At 46.1% G+C, this 23,746-nt stretch overlaps 1 protein-coding gene across 1 annotated transcript in view; it reads right to left on the reverse strand.

Annotated features, from left to right (window-relative positions):
- Positions 1–4,703, reverse strand: part of LOC147747929 (flavin-containing monooxygenase 5-like) — a 289,847-nt gene extending 285,144 nt beyond the window's left edge. Inside the window, exon 1 of the mRNA XM_086956927.1 lies at positions 4,582–4,703. The gene's annotated coding sequence lies outside the window, so the exon portion shown is untranslated. The remainder of the gene's footprint in view (positions 1–4,581) is intronic.
- Positions 4,704–23,746: the final 19,043 nt, after the last annotated feature.

Consider the following 23,746-nt stretch of genomic DNA (forward strand, 5'->3'; position numbering starts at 1 on the left):
TGGTGTCACTAACTCTGTGCATCGCGCGCCAACGACACACGGCTGTGGGCCGCTGCTGGCAGTACGTCATAGAGTCTTGATTTAGCAATGGCGGAGTTCATATCAGTGTACCGGCATCATCGCAGACTACATCCCCTCTCAGTCCTGGTACCACTGTCTGTTCCCGACATTCAAGGACACTCACTGGATGTACATTAGTGGCATCTGAATCAATGGACTGGGGGTAGTTTCATCCTCATGTATCTGACACCAAGTTGGTCCTGGCAACGAGGCTGTTGCCGTCCACTCCACCATTATCTGCTTCCGGATAAGATCAAACCTTCAGCATCATGCTCCGGAGGACACCTTCCACTGTCCCCCGCAACCCTCCCCCACATTCGCCTTCAACATAGATGAGGACCCGCCCAGCCCTTCTTCTGAGATATTGGATGACCTCTGAGGTGATGGCCTTGGGGTCATCAGCGCCATGTGTCTGTGGCCCTGCGCTGTCCGTTGCCTTGAGGCTCAACTGCGGCCCACCAGGGCTCACACATCAAATTGAGTCCTGACCGGCCTGGACGGCGCATCACCGCAGGAGGCACATGCCACCACCGCCAGGACCACCTCCAACTGCCATCTGCTAGAGTATAAACTGTGGTACTAGCAGACTTATGGAGTTGCTCGCACCTGTTGTGGATGCCATCTTCCGCCTGATCCCCAGCTCAGCACTCCAGGTGCCACTGACTCAGTGCACCGCAACCCATGGAGCTTTGTGCTGTGGAGAGGTTGCGTAGCAATGTCACCTCAAGCAGTGTGGGAGACCTGGGACGTTGATGAGGGAGATGATGCAGGTCTAACTCACCCCACTGCATCTGCATCAGGAATATCTCGAAGGGACACAATCCTAGACTTTTTCTTCACATGAGTGCGCTTAGCCCTAGTGGCCCAACCTCAGTGCACTGCAACTCGCTGACACTTCTGTTTGCATATTGGGTGACCTCTGTACTTGCTCCGGCTACCTCCATGTTGGTCAGCAGTTGACCCTGTTATGCTTGTGTTTTCTGTTTCTGTCTCAATGGTGTTCACTGTTCAAGTTGTTGCCAGCACCAACCACTTTGTGTGGGCTGGCTTACACTCACCACACACACATCCAGCACAGGCTTCACTGTACATGTGGCCCTGCCAATAAAGGGGCCGGGCGCACATGCCCGTGGCCAGTTCAACATAATATATGCGCGTGTCCCTGTGGTCTTGTTGTATGCATGAGGGCCCTACAACATTACATTGTGCTGTGTACAGCGGGCGCAGACATGTCACCGCAGGCAGGGGGTTGGAGCTTGGAAATGTAGCTTTGTTGTCACCCACTCAATTCGTAAGGGGAGTTGCCTGGACCATCGTACGCAGAGCCAACGTGGGTGTGTGGCTGCTATTTGCGTGCCACTGGGCGTGGTTCTGTACAGTGAATGTGCATCTGCATGTGTCTCTATGGCAGTGTGGCTCTCCTTTGTGGGTTGTAGGTGGTCCCTTAAGGATAATAGACACCAACGTATGTGATTAAGTTCGCCTTCCATGGGTTCGGACCCCACCGACATCTCTTCGGCCACCTCCTTTTGGCATGCTGACACCTGGCATTAAGATGCCATGTGTGGGTGGGTGAAGTGTTGTGCACCAGCTGTGCTTGCGGGTACTTCCTGCTATGTGTTCTGTTGCAGGGTCTGTGTTCTCCTCTAAGTAGTTTGGCTGCCCGGGTCCTGGTGGTGGGTTGCATGGGATGTCCATGGGCTATGGTAGGGCCTCGGTGTCATAGGTGTGGTGGTCCTCTCCGGCATCAAAGATGTGTTGTCTTCTGTGCTCTGCTGGAGGTATTGTGTGCCCCTCTGCAATGTGAAGGGGAGATGCATGTTGACATTGTGTTGACTTGTATGTTGTGCACTGTTCTTGTTTACCTGCAGCCTGTATGACCGTGTACATTGTGACTGTTTGGGGGGTGCTGAATATTGCTGTGGGACAATGTACATTTGGGCTACATGATGGATGTGTGGTTGTACGCATACATTTCCATTTCAATGTTCCAGCTCTGTCAGATGTAGTAGGCATGTTACAGTGAGTGTGCGGAGCCACTTGCGTTCTCTGTTCTGCAGGGTCATGTTTGAGCATTGTGCCTGGTTGTAGTTAATGTGGGTGTGCTGTTCTTGCTATGTATGTGTGCTGCAGGGTGCCACGGGGATCAGGGACATGATCCAGGGTAATTGTGGGTGTACAGTGTGCTACACCTCGTTGTGCATGTGTGCCATTGTGCCCATTTCCCCCGTCCCCCGTCCGACTGTCCCTGGTCGTTACTCACCCTGTTGATGTTGTGTCAGGTCCTCTCGCTGTGTCCGTCCTCCCTACTCCTTTCACGGTCTCCACACTGATGACTGTGGCCTCGGTTTCCTCCATCTCCTCCTGTGGCCCAGGACTCCCACCTCCTGTTGCCGTTGCAGCCTTCCTGTTGACAGCGGGTTTGTGCCTGGTTTAGGTTATCACATCATGCCACCACCTCTTGGCCTAGTCGATTGGCCTCCTCTGCACTTCGACTGCATTCCAGGTGGTCTACTTGTGGGTCATTTGATGGTAGTGTTCTGTCACCTCCGTGATGCTATTCTGGTTTTGCTGCAGACTGCACCCCGTCTTTCTCTCTCTCTCTTCTCCTTGGCCGTCCCTGCTGTTCCTTGTTTGTGGTCTGTGGGGGTTGTGGGGTTCGCGTGGGCCTCTGCGCTCGGTCAGGGTACATTCATGTTGCTACTCGCTTTGGATTGTTTCTGGTGTGTTGTTTCTGTGGTTTTTATGGTGCATTTTCCCACCAGACGCATAGGATTTGCAGGCCTGTTGCTGGTTTTTGATGCTTTTTGTACCGCATTGGCCTCATCGCAAGATTTTTTGTTTTCGCGATTCACATTTTTGCGGTGTGGCGTTGATTTTAACGCAGACATTTAAAGCATTACCTGGAGACTATTGCATGGTACCGCCGTGTTGAGAATGCTTGGTTTACACAGCGTCATTTTCCTGCGATAGACTGCAATGTTGAAAGTTGCGTTAAGTAACTTTTGCGATGGTTATCACACATTCTTGAGAATATGCCCCTCAGAAAGGTACTATTGTGTTAATTAAGGTTAAGTAGGGCTAGAGGGCAGAGGCTGTTCACCAAAGACTGATTTTATCATTCATTTCACGGAACGAGTTATTGAAAACCATCACAATGTTGCACTATTTTGTTCATAAATCATTTTCATTGCCAGTGCTGTGTTTATTTTTACATCTATAAATATTAGCTGAACTAGATTAGGACAATGAGTTTTAAAAAGTCTACAAATTACATAGTATTTATTTCTTGTGCGTCCATCGTGGTGAAAGGAGTTTTGGAACTCACTAATTCAGCAAATATTCCTATAGTCTTACAAGAGGAATCATTGCCCATAAAACGCCATCCTCATATAACGCATAGGTGATCCGTGGATTACAGTCCGCCAGATTCTCAGGCTCAAATTATTGACTTGGCTCAGCCTGCGCTTTGTAAGGTGATTAAGGTTTCTATAATTTGCACCTCATTTTGCAGCAGAGCAAAAGACATTTCAATCTAGGTGCTTTACCCATGTAAGCGTTCAGGGCCGCTACATCTTGTATATGGATAGCAGGGTCCACGGTAAACAAGCTGCACTATCTAAGTTAAGTAGCACAGGGACACACCCTCCTCCCATGTTGTATGTCTCTTCCTGCCTCATGTATGGCTAGGGGAAAGTCATTAATGCACAAATTAAAAGACACTGGCAACAAATCTCTAATTGAACCCACTACCACATTTAAAAGGGAAGCAATAGTTGCCAAACAAAAGCTTGGCCTAAATATCACTGCAAAGGGTCTTTATTCACGCCATCAAAGGTTCTATGAGCCACTGGATGTCCAGGAACATCGAAAGCAATTCCTAGCATATGGATCGCCAAAAGAAATATTAAAAAGGCATTTTCGACCTGCTGAATAGGTTGAGTATCTCGGAATCCCCACACACCGGCCCCATAGATACCTATACTGACACAGTTTGCTAGGTACATTTTCAGGAGCAAAGCTGGTGGCCACCTGCCCAACTTCTTTGCCAAGTTGGCCAGTGCTGCTGTGGATTTCATAAAAAGTGCGTTTTACTGCCTGATACCAAGTCCCCTTGTGATCAAATAACATACCTGAGTATGGGAATTACTTAGTTTCTTCTGCCTTACTGTCCCCAATAAACATACTCCTACATTTAGAACTCCCCTGCCGGCATTGATAAACAATAGGTACACAGAAGCTGCAGGATAACATACTACAGAGGAGCCACATCCAAAACCAGATATAGCTCTATGGTGCTGATACAATTTCTAAAACCTATCAGGACTGCCAATAAAAGTTCTCTTCTTCCAACCTCTTCTGAATTCGAGGAAAGCGAGCTGTAGAATGGAGCTTAAAGTGTGAATATAAAGTTGTCCGATAACAGGCAGGTTGTGTGCCTTTACCCCTTTAAAGGAACAAATGTATAAGGAGCATAGCTTCAGCAAAGACATTTCAGGTGGTTTCCTAAAGATTACTCACCTTTAGAAGATTCCCCAGATGCCTGCCTGTACTGGAAAACTCTTCCCCGAGCAGTAGCTTTCAAGTACAACCAAGAGATGTCATGTGGCCTCGATCACAGCTCACCAGATATGGCATCACTGATGTATAATAGGCAGAAACCTGCCAGGTCTTGCCAGGTTTTCCACGCCCCAGTGAGGTATATGGTGAGTAACTGAGAAAGATTAATTACATCAACGATAACAGCACATAACACCGTTGCATACCGTGGGATTTTATTACATAGGGCACTGAATCATCAGGGAGGAGAGGTAGGATGTGAAGAATCGGCAGGAATATTATGAAATGAACAGAAATATTGTCATTGATGGTAAGTAACGTTTCCCTTTAGAATGTGTGACAAAGCAGTAACCTTTGGGAGGTGGGCATGAGTAGTGCCCCTTAATCTAGGAAGTCATGCATCACAGCTCTTGCAGATTGTTAGTCTCTATGTGCTTGGGCTGTGAGGCAATACTGTAAAGCAAATGTATGCAGGGACAACCATGTGGCTGCCCAGCAGATAATAATCACCTGAACACCTCTGACCAGAGCTGTGGAGGCAGCAGGTCCTAGTGGAGGATCTTCCTTGGCTAAAACATAGCTGATTTTGATTCATAGGCTAACCCAACATGAAATGGTGCATTTGGTCACAGCTTTGGCTTTCTTGGTTCCAGCAAAGCCCACAAAAAGCAGGTCATCCACATGATTCTGCCACGTACTGCTGGTGTAGTAAGATACCTGAGGCCTGGGATCCAGTATATTCCATCTCCTCTGCTCTTTGGTGTGATGAGGGGCAGTAAAGAAAGTTAAAAGAGAGACAGACCATCCCTTGTGAAAGGCCAAAACTATCTTGGGTCAATGCCTTCACTTAATAATTCACCTAGGCAAGAAGATATCCACATATTCATCCAACTACTTACTCTGCCATCCATAATGCCATACTTTCACTCATACATCCATCCCATGACCTACTCACCTATCTGTACATCTGCCTCTCTTCCTGCCTTTCCCCCTCACTTCCACCATAAACACCCAATATCATCTTCTGCATATATGTGTCTTCTTCCATCTCTTCATTCACCTACATATTCATCCATCCCTTTACAATTCCAACCACCTCCTCATCTATTCACTCATCTATCCACCTGCACATCTATTTAAACATGTCATCATCCAATCCATTCACTCCTCCATCCACCTCACCACCATTCTCTGATCCACATATCCCTCCATTAATGCATCTCGATCTATCTATCTATCTATCTATCTATCTATCTATCTATCTATCTACTCGTTTTATATCCACCCATCCAATCTTTTCCAAGTCTATTCAGACACTCATCAATCCATCTCTCCATCCATTTGCTGCACCACCCATCTCTCCATCCATTCAGCAATCCATTTATCTCTTTTTTCATTCACTCATCTATCCACCTGTCCACAAACTCACCAGCCTATTGATCAACCCATATATCGCTCCATCTGTTCTCTCCTTAAACCCAATACCATGCATTAACTTCTCTCTCTGCCTCTCCATACATTCACTCTTCCACCATCTCTTCAACCAGTCACCTATCCACCCATCTCTCATCCATTCACTGACCCACCCTGCTCTGCATCTTTTCACCCATCTATCTACTTCTCCATCCACTAACTCGTCCAACAATCTCTTGGTCCATTCACCTCTCTATCGCTTCATTCATTTCATTTCAATCTTTATTCGGTTTAAAAAACCTTGTAAGATACAATACATTAAAATCATGACACATCATTATAATACATAGTAGATAGCAGCAGTGGGTAAAAATTTATCATCACATCTTATTTGTGCAAAGTACGCAAAAGTCATCTACACCGGGATTGACTAGTTCCTGGTCGGTCCCCTTTCTATAAAGAACACTAAGTAAATATACACAAAGGTAAAATAATAAATTAAATATCTGTTATGTTTAAAAAGTGATATACACCATAACAATAAGACAGGCAGCATTATACTAACAGACAGTCAATAACATGGTAAAATAGCCCATTATATTTAAGTTTTCTGATTTTTCTTTCTCCTAACCAAGGCAGCACATAGGAGAAAACGACTTAGGCTAAACACAATCGGTTGTGCAGTATCTCCTTTAAATATTCTTAGACCAACCTTGATTTGTCTAAGGCCTAGCCTATTACAAATTGGCTTGAGCCATTTTTTCCTTGCTTTAAGGTATGCTGGGCATATAAATAAAACATGAGACTCATCTTCTTTCACCCCCATTTCACATAACTCACATATGTTAGAGCCAGCAACCCCAGTCAACCCCTTATTGCAGTTCCAGCTAGTTGTTCTATCTTTTAATAGCAAAATGCCATAGCGGACCTTTAAATATAGGCTTTTAGCCAATGGAGGGTGGATTTCGTCCATAAAGGGCTCTAGTTGCATGTTCATTTTAATTTCAAAAATTTTTGAAGTTAGAGTCCCTGTTCTGGGATTTGCAAGCACTGAGTCTCTAATATAGTCCCAGTACCTTTGCTTCAAGATGTGTTTTGAACTACTTGTAAGGGAATCGGGGTCAAGCAGAAATCGCTTAACCCTAATTTTTCGAAACATTTTTTGACGTACTCTAGCCATGGCAAGGGCGTGATATTCTTTATTGCCAATATCTCTTGCAATGCTTCTCTATAAACAGCCAGCTCCTCAGTGGACCATAGACGGACCCAATAGAGTAGCGGGCGAAGAGAAGCATAATCGTCAGTACGCCTAAAATTAAGGTCCCATAATATGGGTGTCATTGGAGTTGACCCGGGTATCCCTAAGAGTTGCCTAATGAAGGAATTTTCCCTCACTCGGAAGGTATCCTTTAGAGCATAAGCCCAAAGGTCCGCACCATAAAGTGAAGAAGATTGCACTTTATATTTGAATAATTCAATAGCTGGTGAGACCGCTTTGTAATGGCTATTCTTGTACTTCCTTAGGATTGGTACCTGATTTTGGGTTAACCTTAGTTTTGAATTCTCCAATTGCGTTTTCCATGTAACATCACTGTCTAAAATAATGCCCAGGTATTTAAAATTAGGGACTTCTCCAATAGGTTCGTTGTTTATTTTAAAAACCTTATTAAAGCCTTTATGGGGGTTGATTGTCATGATTTTTGTTTTTGAGGAGTTAATTTCTAATTCCTTGTCATGACAATACAAACTGAATGTGTTTAAAAGGTTTTGGAGCCCCCTGGGTGTCTGAGAAATTAAAATTGTGTCGTCTGCGAATAATAGTGCCGGAACGGCTTGCCCACTCAATTTGGGAGAGTCATGCTCGCAGCCCAAAAGAGTATCAGGGATGTCATTGACATATAGAGAAAATAAGGTAGGTGCCATTACGCACCCTTGCCTTACCCCTTTTGCTATTTTTATTTTCTCTGTGACTTCTCCATTCGGTCCCCATCTCACACGTGCATAATTGTTCTCATGGAGTCTAATTAAAATTTGAAGGATATTTCCAGGGACACCCATTTTGTTTAATGTCTTCCATAGGGCTGCCCTAGGAACCATATCAAAAGCTGCCTTCAAATCAACAAAAGCCACGTATATATGGGAACTCCTTATAATGGTATATTTCCAGACTAAACATAAAAATCTAAAAACCTGGTCAACAGTACTTATCTTACATCTAAAACCTGCCTGATATTTTGTAAAAATAGAGTGCTCTTCAATCCAGGAGGTAAGCCGACCAAGAACCTGTCGTGCAAAGATTTTTTGTAACACGTCAATAAGGCTGATAGGTCGGTAATGCGAGGGATTTGACCTATCACCCTTCTTGAACAAAGCCACAATCTCTGCCCCCTTCCAGGTTTCCGGAATGGCAGCTCCTTGAGCAATTTCGTTGGATAATAAATTGATGTAAGGAGCCCAGATGTAATTTTCGTGTTTCCAAAGATCACCTGGTATTCTGTCAGGGCCTGGTGCTTTCCCTGACTTAACTGCCTTAATTGCGGAGATAGTTTCTGTTAAAGAAAAAACAAGGGGTGCATCATACGCTACCAAGGGGGCCTGCAAACTATCCCAACCTCCACTTTCACCTGAGCTTGTGCAAGAGTATAACATAGTAAAATGCTCGACCCATATCTTTTCCTCTAGAAATTTATCTTTACATTCTGTCACCCCCCTGGTGCCTCTAGCAATGAGGCTCCAAAAAGTGGTCTGATCTTTGCACTTACATGCATCCAGTAAATCGGACCAAACCCTTTCGTCCCACTCTTTCTTGGCCTTTAATAAAATTCTTTTGTACTGTACTCTCTTAGTTCTCACAATATCCGTTGAACCCCCCCCTGACCGCTATAATTAAATCTGTCTTGGCTTTCCGGCAGTCCTGGTTATACCAGGTAATCCCGGTTTGTTTGCTCTTTTGGGCATTGTGTTGTCTTTTTATTGCCCTGGTCAGGATCCCGCCAAGTTGGTTAATTAAATGTTCATGGGATTCTATCAAACTGAGATTTTGGGTGACCGTGCTATTACCTAAGAGAGAAGACATATGGCTCACAAAAACATTATAAATTTGACTAATGATTTTGGAATTGTCGAATACTATTGGCCATTTCAGGGATCTGCGGTTGTTTGCCACTAGAGGATCTTGTGGCAAAGACCTTATACTATTAGCGCTTTTGTCAAGGGTTTTAAAAGTCTGGGTTTCGACAGATAAAATCAGAGGATAATGGTCGCTTTCCGTGCGATCATCTACTAATAGATCGATAGTCATAGGCCACAAGTTCAGGGAGACTAATAAATAATCTAAGTGGCTGGAGTGTGCCCCTCTAGTAAACGTTGGTCTACTGGGACAGTCTGAGGGCAACCGCCCATTACATGCACGTAAGCCTGATTCTAATGTCAAGTTCAATAATTGTAAGGCACTCACTGAGCAGGGTGCTTTGTAATTTGTATCTACTAAGGGAATGTTGTTTGCCATATCCTCATCCTTGTGGATGTCTTCTAGACCTATTATGGGTTCAAAACCTCTGTTAAAATCACCGCCTATAATCATTTGTGCATTTTGATCAAATCCCGCCACAAGGTTGCTCAGCTGGGTTACAATAGTTGATTCTTTACATGATCGATGTGGTCTATTGTAAATATTGATCACGTAAGTGCAGCGACCCTTTGTATCTTTTAACTCGAGCAATAAAATGTCGGGATTATTAATATCAATTTGCTTGAAGGATAGGCCACCTGTGATTTTCACCCAAATTGTTAATCCGCCAGAGGGTCTCCCCCCGTTTGTGTTTACTGCGGGTATAAAAAAAGATCTGTAGTTCACCTTATAGTAGTTTTCAAGCCCCCATGTCTCCTGGAACATAATGAGATCCCCACTCGAAATGTAATTGTGCCAGGATGGGTCTGAAAGGTTTTTTTTCAGACCTGCTATATTCCAGCAGATGATTTTTATACTTCCTAAAGCCCCTTCTGTTTCTGCTACCTGACAAGGTGGAGTTACCCTAGGTGTCTCTGGGAGCAGTTGTTGTGTTGTTGTTTCAACAAGATGTAATGACTGTTGCAAGATTTTAGTAGGTGCAATATGCTTTGATTCGGTTTCGAGACATGAACTAGGGTGTGTGTGGTTAATATTACATGGCGTTGTCAGGGCCCTTCCCTCAAGTCAGTCGCAGCCAGCTAAACCAGCTAAAGCTGCAAACCTATTCGAAGTGCTAACTCCCCAGTTGTAGGATGGGGCCCCAAAACCCCAACCGTTTGTGGGGGCATTCCATCTAGGTGCAGGGGTAATGGGAAGGAGTGGGTTCTGGTAAGAGCCCAACCATCCTCCATTAAAGTCAGCATTACCTATGGGTGCTGGGGTATTAGGATACAATACATTCTGCTGCATGCCTGGCCATCCTCCATTGTATTTAACATTTCCTGTAGGCCCACAGTTATTGGTTATAATACCAGGCCCTCGTCTGCCCATTTGATTCCAATTTTGCCCTGGGGTAATGTTTTGGAAAATATTGTGGTGATTTGGTAGCCATGGACCTGCCCTATTTTGGGGAGCGTAATTCATGTCAGGAGCTGATGGACCCCCTCCCCAACCATGATCTCGCGTTGACCAAACAGGCTTCCGGGGTTTTTGGTTGTTGGCCTTTTGTGAATCAGTATAGAAAAATTCTAATGTGAGAGGGATTATAGAGCTACTTCTTTTTTGTGGTGGAAGGATATTTTGCAAGATATCCGGAAGAGCAGCTGCAGTCGAGAAATTTAGTATCACACAGTCGCCCTTCCATTTTTTTTGCTTATTTCCTATCCAACCAACCCTCCTTGCTGTTTTAATTTCATCAGCTAACCGCTGTTCACCCCTCTGTGCTATCCGCATATTATTTGAGAGCCAATATAATGCCTTACTTTTAAGTGATGAGGCTGACTCAGTTTGGTCCGGTGATAGGGTTGGTGTGTTGGCTAACACTAGCACTAACGGTGCTTCTTCAACTACAAATTGTGTCTGGTTTTCATCAAAACTAGTGGGCACTGTAGCATGTGTTGAATCAATTGATCGGACAGTTGGGGCTTCTAGTGGCAAGTTGTTAATATTTTGGCTAACAGTTTGTGGGTCTTCTGCAGGAATTACTCCTGGAGGAGTAACATCTGATGTTACCCTGGATTCAATATCATTCTCTGGGGGATCACTGCCTTTGTTAACATTACTTAAGACATTACCTATTGCATCTGCTAAAACATTTTGAGTGCTTCCAAGTTTCTTTATCTCTGCAGAGAGTTTGTCAATCTTGCTAATAAATGGCTTAACAATTGTCTGTATTTTTATTTCTAACAGCTCCGCTATTTTTGACATTAAGTCCTCGTCCAAAATGTCCCTCAAATTATTAACCTCCTTGATCTGGCAGAGGTTTTTGTCCTTTGGTGGTGATATGGTCTTGTTTTTTCCAGAACGTGCCCCCCCACGTTTACTTTGCAATCTGCGACTGGCTCTAACTGCCCTTGAGGACTGCTTGGCCGGTGGATCATCCTCCGCATCTTCTTTGTCATTATTTCCTTCATCCTCAATGACAAACTGTGCATCTGAGTCATTTACCGCATGTTGTTCAATGTCCCCCACATTCACTGTACTGACATCAGTGTTGACAGTTACTGGTGAGGCTGGTGCATGGAAATCGTTGTTAGAGTCTAGCAACAGTGACTCATTAATTTGCGAGGAGGTGGGTGGGCTCATAGGAGGAAGAATAGGGGATTGAGACAGACCTAACGATTGTCTGCGTTCGCTGTTGATTTTGCTAACCACTTGGACAAGGTAGTTTTCCATGGTGTTCTTTGGTATTTCGGATGCCGTGTGTAGATTTTTTTTGCGCATAATTTTGCAAGGTGTATGAAAGTCTTATACCCACTGCTCAGATAATTAACAAAATATCGCTCCCAAGGTTAAAACAAAAAGTCTTACTTCAAACTTGTGCAGATATCCAGCTGACTCCTTTCCGCATTCGTCAGTATAATTGGCGTTTCACGTGGGCCCCCTTCTTAACCCAGACTCCTGGGCGATTCGATAGAAGCTGTGTGGCCTGCTTACCGACCCCCGTCTGGATAGCCTGGGCGCAAAAAGGCGGACGACCAGCGTCTGGAACACCACTGCTTGCTATAATCACTCACACAATGATTTCCTGGTGCACAAGGAAGTAATGTTAGTAGGGTGGCCTAGCCTGGCCGATTTGTGCCGATGAGGGCCGTAGAGGGCCCGCCCTTTGCCCGGGCTTCGCCCCGGGCGTCCCGCGACGCGGGTCTCCTCCTCCTTTATCTGGCACTCTGCGCTCTTCCGGCGCGTCCCGCGTCACTTTCACGCGCCGCCGCGAGGCCTGCCGAGAGTTGAAGTCCTCCCGGAGCGGCGGCGCGGTTTTCTATGCCCTTTGATGACTCTCGGCGGTGGCGGCTTGGGCGTCGTCTCAGGCGAGTGCTTAGCTTGGCCAATATGACTCTCGGCGGTGGCGGCAGGTAAGTGGCTTTCCCCCCGCTTTGCCGGTCTCCTCCTCCTTTATCTGGCACTCTGCGCTCTTCCGGCGCGTCCCGCATCACTTTCAAGCGCCGCCGCGAGGCCTGCCGGGAGTTGAAGACCTCCCAAAGCGGCGGCGCGGTTTTCTATGCCCTTTGATGACTCTCGGCGGTGGCGGCTTGGGCGTCGTCTCAGGCGAGTGCTTAGCTTGGCCAATATGACTCTCGGCGGTGGCGGCAGGTAAGTGGCTTTCCCCCCGCTTTGCCGGTCTCCTCCTCCTTTATCTGGCACTCTGCGCTCTTCCGGCGCGTCCCACGTCACTTTCACGCGCCGCCGCGAGGCCTGCCGGGAGTTGAAGTCCTCCCGGAGCGGCGGCGCGGTTTTCTATGCCCTTTGATGACTCTCGGCGGTGGCGGCTTGGGCGTCGTCTCAGGCGAGTGCTTAGCTTGGCCAATATGACTCTCGGCGGTGGCGGCAGGTAAGTGGCTTTCCCCCCGCTTTGCCGGTCTCCTCCTCCTTTATGTGGCACTCTGCGCTCTTCCGGCGCGTCCCGCGTCACTTTCACGCGCCGCCGCGAGGCCTGCCGGGAGTTGAAGTCCTCCCGGAGCGGCGGCGCAGTTTTCTATGCCCTTTGATGACTCTCGGCGGTGGCGGCTTGGGCGTCGTCTCAGGCAGGTGCTTAGCTTGGCCAATATGACTCTCGGCGGTGGCGGCAGGTAAGTGGCTATCGCTTCATTCATTCACTCCTTCATCCATCTCTCATCCATGCACTCCTCCTTCCACATATTCATCCATTCCCTTCTCCATCCATCTCTGCATCAATTCATCTTTTCAGGCATACATTTGTGATCCACTTAGTCGTCTATCCATCTCTCCACCCATTAACTCATCCATCCATCATTCATTTGTTCATTCCTCCATCCATCTGTCCTTCAGTCGATCATCTATCTCTCTCTGTCCTTTCACTCCGCCGCCCACCTCCCTGTCCATTTACTCATTTCTCCATCTCTACAGCCTTCCACTTGTCTATCCTTTTTTCCATCCACTCAACCATTAAGCATTTTCTCTATCAATCCACCCATCTATCTGCCCAATAATCCATTATCTGTTTCTCCTACAGTAATTAATTACATCTGTAGGCTGTGAGAAACAGGGGCATATATAAAAAGAGTTCATACAATTCAGCACAGCAAGTAAAGTAGCTGCATTGCGTGAATAAGAGAGATCAGAACTGTGCCATATATACTTAGAAGTGGTGCAGTTCTGCTCTCTCCCTGTGCTGGGGCACTTGGACAGGTCTTGTGAGGAGTTCTCCACCCGAATGTGGAGTCTCTACACTGATAAACTTACTATCAAATGCATTTTTGTGAACACTGATAAAGTGTAAGCCTACACATATATGTACGTTTACTTTTGTGAATCAGGCCCTCCGTGACTAGTTGCAGCACTGAAAGTGTAGAGGAATGTGAAATGCGATAATGCAACAATCTTGGTCTTCTGGCAAGAGGCAAACCCTGTCTCTCTGCATTTGTTCTGAGTGGCTAAGACAATCCCAGAACTGTGGAAGAACAACAGGCCTGTATGACATGTTGGAGATGTGATAAATCCCTCTGTCTGACTTCTTTGTTTTTAAACAAGGTTCTCTTTGGAGCGGCCCGGAAAGCAAAAGGGAAAAAGTGGCTTTCAACGAAAAGACTATCATGTTACTACAACCTCGCTGCTACAGAACCTGTTGCCGCAGTTGAGAGAGCTGTACAGCGATGAATGAACCGTCAAATGAGTGGTGCAGGTTTATCAAGCACCTTATGTGGGCATGAAATGAATGTAAGGGCATTCTGCACGTGTATCTGCATTTTACTTACACAGCGCATGACCACCAAAGATTCTTGCCGCTGGGAGGAAATCCCACAACAAGAGTGAAAGAAGCAAACAAGCAACATTGCAGGTGGGGGTGGTAGGGGCGAGGCAAGCAACAGAGTGTGAGGGGGAGGGAAGGACAGGACAAGCAGTAATGCAGGAGGGAGGCGGGAGGGTTAGAACAAGCAACAACGTGGGATGGAGCAGGGGATATGAGACAAGCAACAACCCAGGCATGTATTAAACAACAGCGTGTCAGGTGATGGGAGGGATGTGGCAAGTAACCATGCAGGAAGGTGGGGGCGACGGGCAAGCAACAACATGGGAGAGAACAAATGCAAGCTACAAACTGGGGGGGGGGGTGGCGTGCAAACACAGGTGTTCCTATATAGTGCTGCAAGTAAAATAAAACAGTAGCTTCAAAGGCGCAAGCAGTGGTGGGACACTGGGCAAGGAAGCAGTACGTGGGCCATGCTCCAGGGGAGGGATAAGCACGTGGAGAAGAAGTGAAGTCCTCACACGCTGACCAAAGAGAAGCAGGGAAAGGAGAGTGATGGTAAAGCCAACCAATGATATGCAATGAGCCGGCTTTAAGCCCCCTGGGACTACACAAAACGTCTTGCAAGCGAAGAAGCATTAGCTATCTCAGGCGACACCTAAAAATGCCTAACCCCAGATCTTATGTCAACAATCAGTCTAGAACCCTATTATCAGCATTAGCAAAACATAAGGGAGTACATAGCAGCCAATCAGCTATCAATTTCTTCCATGAAGAACATTATAGATGACACTCAAGTAGGCTATTGATACAATGAAAGAAGTGAACATGCCCTTGTATCAGCTCTTGATTAACCTTCATCCTGCTTCAGAGTGTAGCAACATGTGCATATTAATTTTAGTAGTTTTGTCAGCTGCATGTGATCATAAACAACTGATCTGAAGACTTAATAGCTGCGGTGTCAAAGGAAATATCCTCATATTAATCTCATATTTTTAGGACAAAAGATCATATGGAGTTCTCCTTGACAACTACACTTTGTCTCATCTTCCTACACAATAAACGCAGGTGTACCTCAGGGCTCGATTATTTCCCTTAAACTGTTTAGTGTTTACATCTTCTGCTCACATGTCTTCTGTGGAAAATCTGCTGCTGCATCCCAGAACAAGATCTTAAATCTCTTGCTCATACACCAGTGCTGTCCAGAATAGACTATTGTCACTTTCTCCTGACAAAAACCCATCTCACTCCCCTGAAAATAGTTCTACTCAGCAGCACGGATCGTCTGAGGGGCCAAAGGAAACATCTTCATTATCACCATGCTGATCACTCTCTGATGGTTGCCAGAGGAAGCAAGGGCCAATACAAGACCACCTGCATCACCCATACAGCCCTGCACTCATGCACTCCCTACTACCTGGCAGGTAAACTCAAGCTTTCAGGTGACTCCAAGCCATCGCAGAAAGTAAAAGCAATGCTCTTTGACCATTCTTGTCCATTAAAAAGGAATAACGGATGGCACAATCATGGGCGTAACACAGGCCCACGCAGCCCCCGCAGTGCGGGGGGCCCCCCATGCTACAGGGGCCCCAGGGGCAGGAGCCCCCTCCGCCGTCGCGCAGCACTTAGCACTAACCCGGTCTCCAAACAGTCTGGCATCTAATAATTAAGGCCTCGTTCGGAGCTTCAGCATTTATTTATTTGCCCTTCATGTCAAATGCCGGCCCAGGTGCAAAACATTGACAGTCTCACACTTGACCCGGCAGTTGCGACGCAGGAGGACGCCTGACGTCACATCCTGCTTCCAGAGCGCGTGGGGAGTAATTCAATGTTGCGAGGAGGACTTACTCTGGTGCAGACTGGCCTGGTTGCTTTGTGTCACCCAATGGTTTGTAGGCGGCCGGGAAATCATGGTGCTCGACCCGCAGCACGCTGCTATTTGATGACGTCACGGAGGATGCAAACATTATTTGCCTAATTGTAAGCCGATAGAGGACTTAATGGGCAGCAGTTTTGGTTTCCTAAATAAGTTTGGCAGCCCGCCAGCCGCTCGCACCACTACCTGTTATGCCGCTAATTACATTGCAGTGCCCGCAGCATCTAATGAAGAATGCAGCTCGCCTCGAGTCTGGAGTCGGACCCACAGCAGCAGTGACTCCTCGTGGCCAACCCATCGCTTGTGTCGCTCTGATAGACTACAGTCACAAGCACTGACTCTCAGGTATGTAATCCATTATTTAACCTTGTTTAAAATATTTGTAATTTAGTCAGAGTTTCATAACCGGGGTCTGACTTTCAAGCAAACACAGTATAATACATAATAAGAACGTCACTGAGTCTCTGAGCCTCAGCTCTCTGCTCTCACGCTGCTCTTGAGCTGGCTGGGCAGTGCTCGGACCGCTCAGCTGATGCACAGTGGAGTCCAGTCCCATGGTAAATTATTACATTGCTGAAAATACTGTGACGCAGTACAGTTGCAACCATAATTGTGCAGGCTAGGCCTACATTATCTAGTCATCTCTATAGCCTCTTCAATAATATTTAGAAATACAGCCCCCTGTATACCCCCTCTTGAAACATCCTTCTTTTTCCTTTTTTATTAGTTTTTGTTAGTTCTCGGAAGCCTTCAGTCCTTTAGTTTGGTTTATCAAAAGTGCTTTGGCCCGTGTGTTTATTGTATTTCCTAATCTCAGAATGCTTAGAGCGCTTATGTGGGAGCTTTCATGCCGTATGTGGCCACTTTGAGTGTCACTTCATTGTGAGAAGAACAACGCTGTTATGTCACTTTAACAAAAGAAATATTAGAAAAAGCCCCCATTTGTTCAAGTAATGGTCTACCAAAAAATCCAAAATGCAATTGTTGCTTATAAAGCTTGGACTGACCGAAGGTATTGTTCACAAGCCACAGGGCTGTTTGGTAGCTCTGCAATGGGCTTATTTTTCGCTCTCCCACCTCACACCCACACAAGTTAATTTTAAATGTCTTCTTTTTCTATTTAGCTCGTTTATGCTAAATTTAGGACCTGCAAGCAAAAATGTATCATCAACAAAATTAGTTTGGTACGTTTGAACAAAGTAAATGATCCAATACTTCAATCACAGAACAGTGTATTGTTAAACGTGAACTGAAGACTTATCAGTGACGTGTCAATGTATAATCAAAAGCAAAGTTTTGTTTAAGCTCATACAGATGAAAGGCTGAGTAGGCCTTGCCAGTGTTAAAATTTGCAACCTTGACGTTATGGACAACTGTTGACAGAAAGGCCTCAATATGGAGCTACCTATTAATAAATGTATATTAGGGCCTAATTTATGTTTTGTTTTGCCGTAGGGCAGTGCAGCAGGCCTTGTTGCTGCGCTGCCCTACGGCAAAAGAAAAGGGCAGGAATGCTCCTTATCTATTAGATACAGCGCATTCCTGTCCTTTTCCCCTGCGCCGGCGCACAATGGGCTGCCTTGCACCAATGCAGGCATCTTTGCACCAGGGTGAAAGGGTTCCTGCGTTGCGGGGATGAATATTTTTGTGCAGGAAGGGAAACCTTCCTGCACAAAAACAATCACAAGAGGCTTTTTCCTCTTTCTATGGGTGTGCAGAAAGCAGCACACATAGAAAAAGGAGAAACAAGGAGAAATAAATATATTTCTCCTCATTGTGCCTCCCTTACACCTCCTCTTGGGAGGCTTCCGATTTTGGCGCTGCCTCAGACCTGCGATTTCTCGTAATTCTGGGGCAGTGTCAAAAAGCCATTGATGTTGCTGGGAACACCCCCAGCAACACCCATGGAACACCCCTTGGGGCACATATTTATAAGGCCATGTAAATCCATGTAACGTTGCTTTACGTGGCCTTATAAATATGCCAGTGGCACATTGCGGCACCGGCTCATAAAAAAAAAGTGACGTTCCGGCGACCTAATAGTGCTGGTAGGGCCTCATAAATGAGACCCTATATTATTAAATCTTACAAACCTAATATCTCCACAATTTCTGACTTAAGTAGTCAACATTACAACAAATGTCCTTGAAATACGCATCCCTATATTGAGAGGGGCCACTACAGAAAAAACATTTTGCACGTTAGGTCACTATCCTGCTGTCCATGGTACAAGCTATGAAACCTGGCCTGCCTGTCTTAAACTAATGTAAAATCTATGTTTTTAGTGTGGTCAGGAGTCAAAGAATAGTTGCCAAGTTGACACAATGTTATGTTTGGTAAATGCTGGTTCTGACATGTCTTGCCAAAAACATTTTTGAGTCCTATGCTAAGCCTTTAAAAAACAGAAAACGTTCCTATAGGTTTATCACAAAAGAAGTAAAGTCAATTGTGCACATTTCGCAATGAATACAGCCCATTTGACAGTTCTAGAGTCTGCACATGGTACACATCACTACTTTAACAGAAATTGAACATGTAAACAACAACAATGAGATATTTAATTTTGCTGACAATCTTATGTTAGCACTGACTTGCCTAACATACAATATGTACAATCAAGCATTATATTTTTACAGGCTTCACATATACAAACCATCTATTTTTCCTAAATACTTCGTACAAAAACTTTTTAAACTCTCTGCATATAAATCTTATTTTATCTTTTTACATATTTTTCATATTCAGCATATTGAACTCTTTGACTGACTGACAACTTATCTTTCTGAACGCCCATAATGCAGTAATTTGTGTAAAATAACGTGCAGAACTCTGGACTTTGCTTGCTGCACCATGGCGTGCCCTACTGCTTTCGAAGCCAACGCTACCAAAGCTCCGGCGCTTGCCGTGAAATGTTGTGGTTAATGGTTCTAAATATACAAGGGCCTCCTGTCTTCAAATTCTAGCCTGGGAACTGGATTTTTCCCTTTGGTTGTTTTTGGGTTTCCTACTGATGACTCGTAGATTAATGCAGCACAGCAGGAGCTTGTTTACATGTCTTCATAAGTTAGAATGATGATGGACCTACTCAGCCTCTCATCTTCTGGGGTCGATACAATTTCATAGTTGAGTTGGGGAACAAAAAAACCTGATCAGCTCTAAGCCACTGTTAAGCAGTGAACATGTGCTTATGAAGGAGTGGCTATGTCGTGGGAAAAGGACTTGTGTCTGTGGCCTCTCTTGCACTGGGGCAGGCAGGGGATATTAGGGTCTGTGTTTCAGACGTGAAGCTCTTAGTCTCTCCCCTTACCCCACCAATAGGCGAGTATCTCTCTGTCAGGTGCTGTCATTGAGGGCTCTGTTGCCCTTGGAAAGGGGGGGAGACCGCCTTCGCCATTTGACAGGAGGTGGCCCGTAATTTTTACCTCCATAGAGGTGACCTGTGCACTGAGGTGAGCGATACTTGACCTCGGTACCCCTGCTTAATTACTATTGATTTTAGTCACTTTTCTTTGGATTACTCACACGTGCCCGTTGTCGTAACTGTTGCAAGGTATCGCAGCAATAGACCGGATGGTATAATTAATGTTATAATGATTTAAAGATATCCTCTCCTACCATAAACAAGTAATTATTTTATAGGTGTCTGGAAAGGCATGAACCTGCTTGTAGGAAATAAAAAACATAACTCTCCGACCTAAATATCCTTAATTGAAATCTGCAAAATGCATATCAAATTTCAGCTTTCGGTGCTTGGATAAACGTAATTGTAACGGCAATGAACAGGGTGTGCTGAGAAGCAAGGTGCTTACATGTTAATATCAAAGCACCCTCTGGTACCATTGACGTTTTTGCGCTGTTCAATTGTTTGTATGTGAAGTACAGTAACTTGCAGCATTAATAAGCACAGATGTTATTTTGTGCGCCAAACATACAGGCTGCCCCCCTGGGCTCCAGGGTGCCCCCTCCTGAACTGTGCACAGGCGGTGAGATCGCTGTTCTTAAAGCTCCTGACTGGGTCCGGGGCATGGGGGGGCCCCTCTGTGAAATTTGCAGGGGGGCCCCCTCAGGTTTCGTTACGCCACTGGGCACAATCCTTCTTAGGAAGTGCAACTAGAATCTGGAATTCAATACCTCCAAATCTGCGCACAACTACATCGCTGGCAACTTTTAAAAAATGGACCTGTAAGCGCTCCTCTTCCAATAGTATTTTAGCTAAAACGCTGTAATCAACTCTTGATACAAACCTCTATACTACCTCAACATTTTTACGGCTGTATACTAAAGCAAACATTTTAGTCATATTTTGTATATTCTGTTTTATGTAATGATTTACCTTGTTGTACTTTCAACCTTTGCAATTATTTATAGCTGCACTGTCTATCTTAAACCATCTGTAACTTTCATGTAAATAGATATTTCTGCTGTAAAGTGCTCTAGCTCCTTTGGGTAATATCCACGCTATACAAATATGCATAAATATATAAATTAGGAAGTTCAACTGCAGGTTTTACACTATGCCGACAATATAAAATTAATCATTTACCTTGAAAGAACTGAAAGCAACCTTGATATGCTAATAGACTGGCTTTGCAATATGGAAAGCTTGGTCATTTTGGAATATACAGGCAGATTCATGAACCAAAATTGCGATCGCAATAGCTGTGAATTAGCTATTGCGATCGCAATCAAAAGAAAAGCAATTCATGATTAGAAAAAGTCCAAAATAGCAAATTCGCAAAAAAATCTGGAATTCGCAAAATAATTCGCAGAATCTAGCAGGAACCCCTATAGCGAATCGGATTTAGCAAGAATCCATGGATTCTGCGAAATATTTTGCGAACTCGCAAAATAATCGCTAACGCAATTCATGAAAACTCACAAATTGCGAAAAATCAGAAAATTGCTATTTGCGACGCGCAATTTAAGGAGAACCCAAACCAGGTGGTAACCATGAAGAAAAAAATAAAAATAATAACTAGCCACAGGTGCAGGCCTGATCTAACACACTTAACGAGACACAGTAGGAGCATGAGGACTCTCCCAATGCCAGGACTCTACATGGTGGTCAGACGGCGAAGGCTCCAGGCTGCAGCAAGGAACAGACGCAGGATCCAGGAGCGAATATTCCGCCAGCGGATCACCCTTCTGGGCCAAACTGCGGAGCAAATCTACTCCAAGTACCGCCTGAATGGGACAATGATCACTAAGCTGATCCGGGACCTAGACCCCCTGATGCAGCACCCAACAAGGAGGACCAATGCCGTGCCCACCCATGTCCAGGTCTTGTGCAGCCTGCACCTCCTGGCCTCCGGAAGCTTCCAGGGGGTAGTTACTGTTGCAGGGGGGATCTCCCAGAGCATCATGTCCCGCTGCCTAAGGAGTTTCCTGGAGGCAATGCTGACCCGGCTACACCACTACATCTTATTCCCGACCACCCAAGAGGACTTGAATCAAACCAAGCTTCATTTCTACAACATTGCGCAATTCCCACATGTAATAGGATGCATTGACTGTACCCACATCCACATCTGCCCACCTGCACAAACAGAATACATATACCGGAACCGCAAGCCCTCCCACTCCCTCAATATCCAGATGGTGTGCAACGCTAAGACAATCATCACGGACATAGTGGCACAATACCCGGGTAGCACACATTACTCCTTCATATTCCGGCACAGCGGCATGCACACACGACTGGTCAAGGGAGACTTTGGCGAAGGACACCTACTAGGTAAGTACACATGCCACCAAATAGTACATTGTGACCATGTAGCTGCGCATAACAGGCATTCACCCTCTGCTCCTTTCATTCAGGTGACAGCGCCTACGGTCTCTGTGAGTACCTCCTCACCCCATACATCAACCCTGCAACACCACAGCAACAGCGTTACAATGCTGCACACATTCCCACAAGAAATTGCATTGAGAGGACATTTGGGTTTTTGAAGAGCCAATTCCGCATACTTCACAAGACTGGTGGGGCCATCAAATACGAGCCTGAGGTCTGCTGCCGCATCGTGGCTGTGTGTGCAATACTCCACAACATTGCTACCAAGCGCAGGATACCTGTAAAGATCTCTGGCAGTGAGTCGGAAGGGGACAACCGCCAACCTGCACATGTGCGTCATGCACGCGGGGAGAATCCTGCTGAAGGACACAGGCGCCGAGACCAAATCACTATTAACTGTTTCTAGTGCACCCACTCCCCTCACCCAACATTTCACTCATGCATGACAATTGAAATAATGACATCAGGCAGATTAACTGGTACTGAATATATATTATTGTTTTTTTCACAATAAAGTGGCATTTTTTCTTACAGTTATATGAGGGCTGTATTGAGTCATACGTCTCCATGTATTTGAGGAGGGCATGTTTGTCTCAGCAGCATGGCCCTTCATGGTACAAAATAAATTGTCAATGGCGCCTCCGGGCCAACGCTCCCAGTCGTCTTTCCACCTCTTCCTCAGCATTTGCCCGTGAGGCAGCAGTGGGCCTGGTGCTGCGGCGTGGTACTGTCACCAGTGGCAACAATTGGCTGCTGTGGCTTGAATTGCCCTCACTTGCGTCATCCCCCCCACCTGCCTGGCCATGGCCAGTCGCCTGCAGACCCTGCACTGCAGTGGTAACTTGCTCCAGTGCCCTAGCGACATCCTGGCAGCATTGGACCATTTGTATTTGCATGGCCAACGAGCGTCGTGAGAGTTGGGAGGTGGCATTCCCTATGATGTGGTTCGAGCGTGTGTACGCAGACAGGTGGGTCAGCAGCTGGCGGTGGCGGCGCCGGGTGACGTCCCGCTGGTTCAATATGGCCTGGGGGTTTTCCTCCACTGCAGCGGTCATCCTCTCCGTTCTGTGTGAGAGCTGTCCCACATTCCTTGCATTCTGGTGCAGCTGTAGGTGAATGGCTGCAAGATGACGTGCCTGCTTCTGGTGTATGCGGAGCATACAGCGCTCAATTGACAGACCAGGTACCCGCACATTCACTCCCCTGCCGGCGCGTGGTGTTGTGTCGCGCGGCTCCCTCACCAGTTTGCTGGACTGTGTTCTCACAGTGGCTGTGCACCGGGTTTGTTTACGTGCTGCAGCTGTTGTTGCCAGTGCCACTGGCATGGGTGTCACATGCTGCGGTTCTGGCGCGCCTGTTGTTGCTGAGGTGGCCCTGCCCACAGGGGCAGGTGGTGGTACTCCTGCTGGTGCTGCTGCTTGCCCTGATGGTCCTGGTTGAGGGGAAGGATGGACGTCTCCCTCGGTGTCCTCAGGATTGTCATCTATTTGCAGGGCCTCACTATCAGTGCCCGGTTCTTCAGCGCCACCTGTGATGTAAAGTGGACATGATTAATGACATGTATCTTGCACATGGAAGGTTGCTACATGCATGCAGGCTAGCATTCCCTAACTGGCTGTAGGATTGACTCTCACTGGACAGGTCTGGCTGTATGGGGCTAGATGGAAA

The sequence above is a fragment of the Lissotriton vulgaris genome, chromosome 1_1, assembly GCF_964263255.1.
Source record: "Lissotriton vulgaris chromosome 1_1, aLisVul1.2, whole genome shotgun sequence".
Classification (NCBI taxonomy): domain Eukaryota; kingdom Metazoa; phylum Chordata; class Amphibia; order Caudata; family Salamandridae; genus Lissotriton; species Lissotriton vulgaris.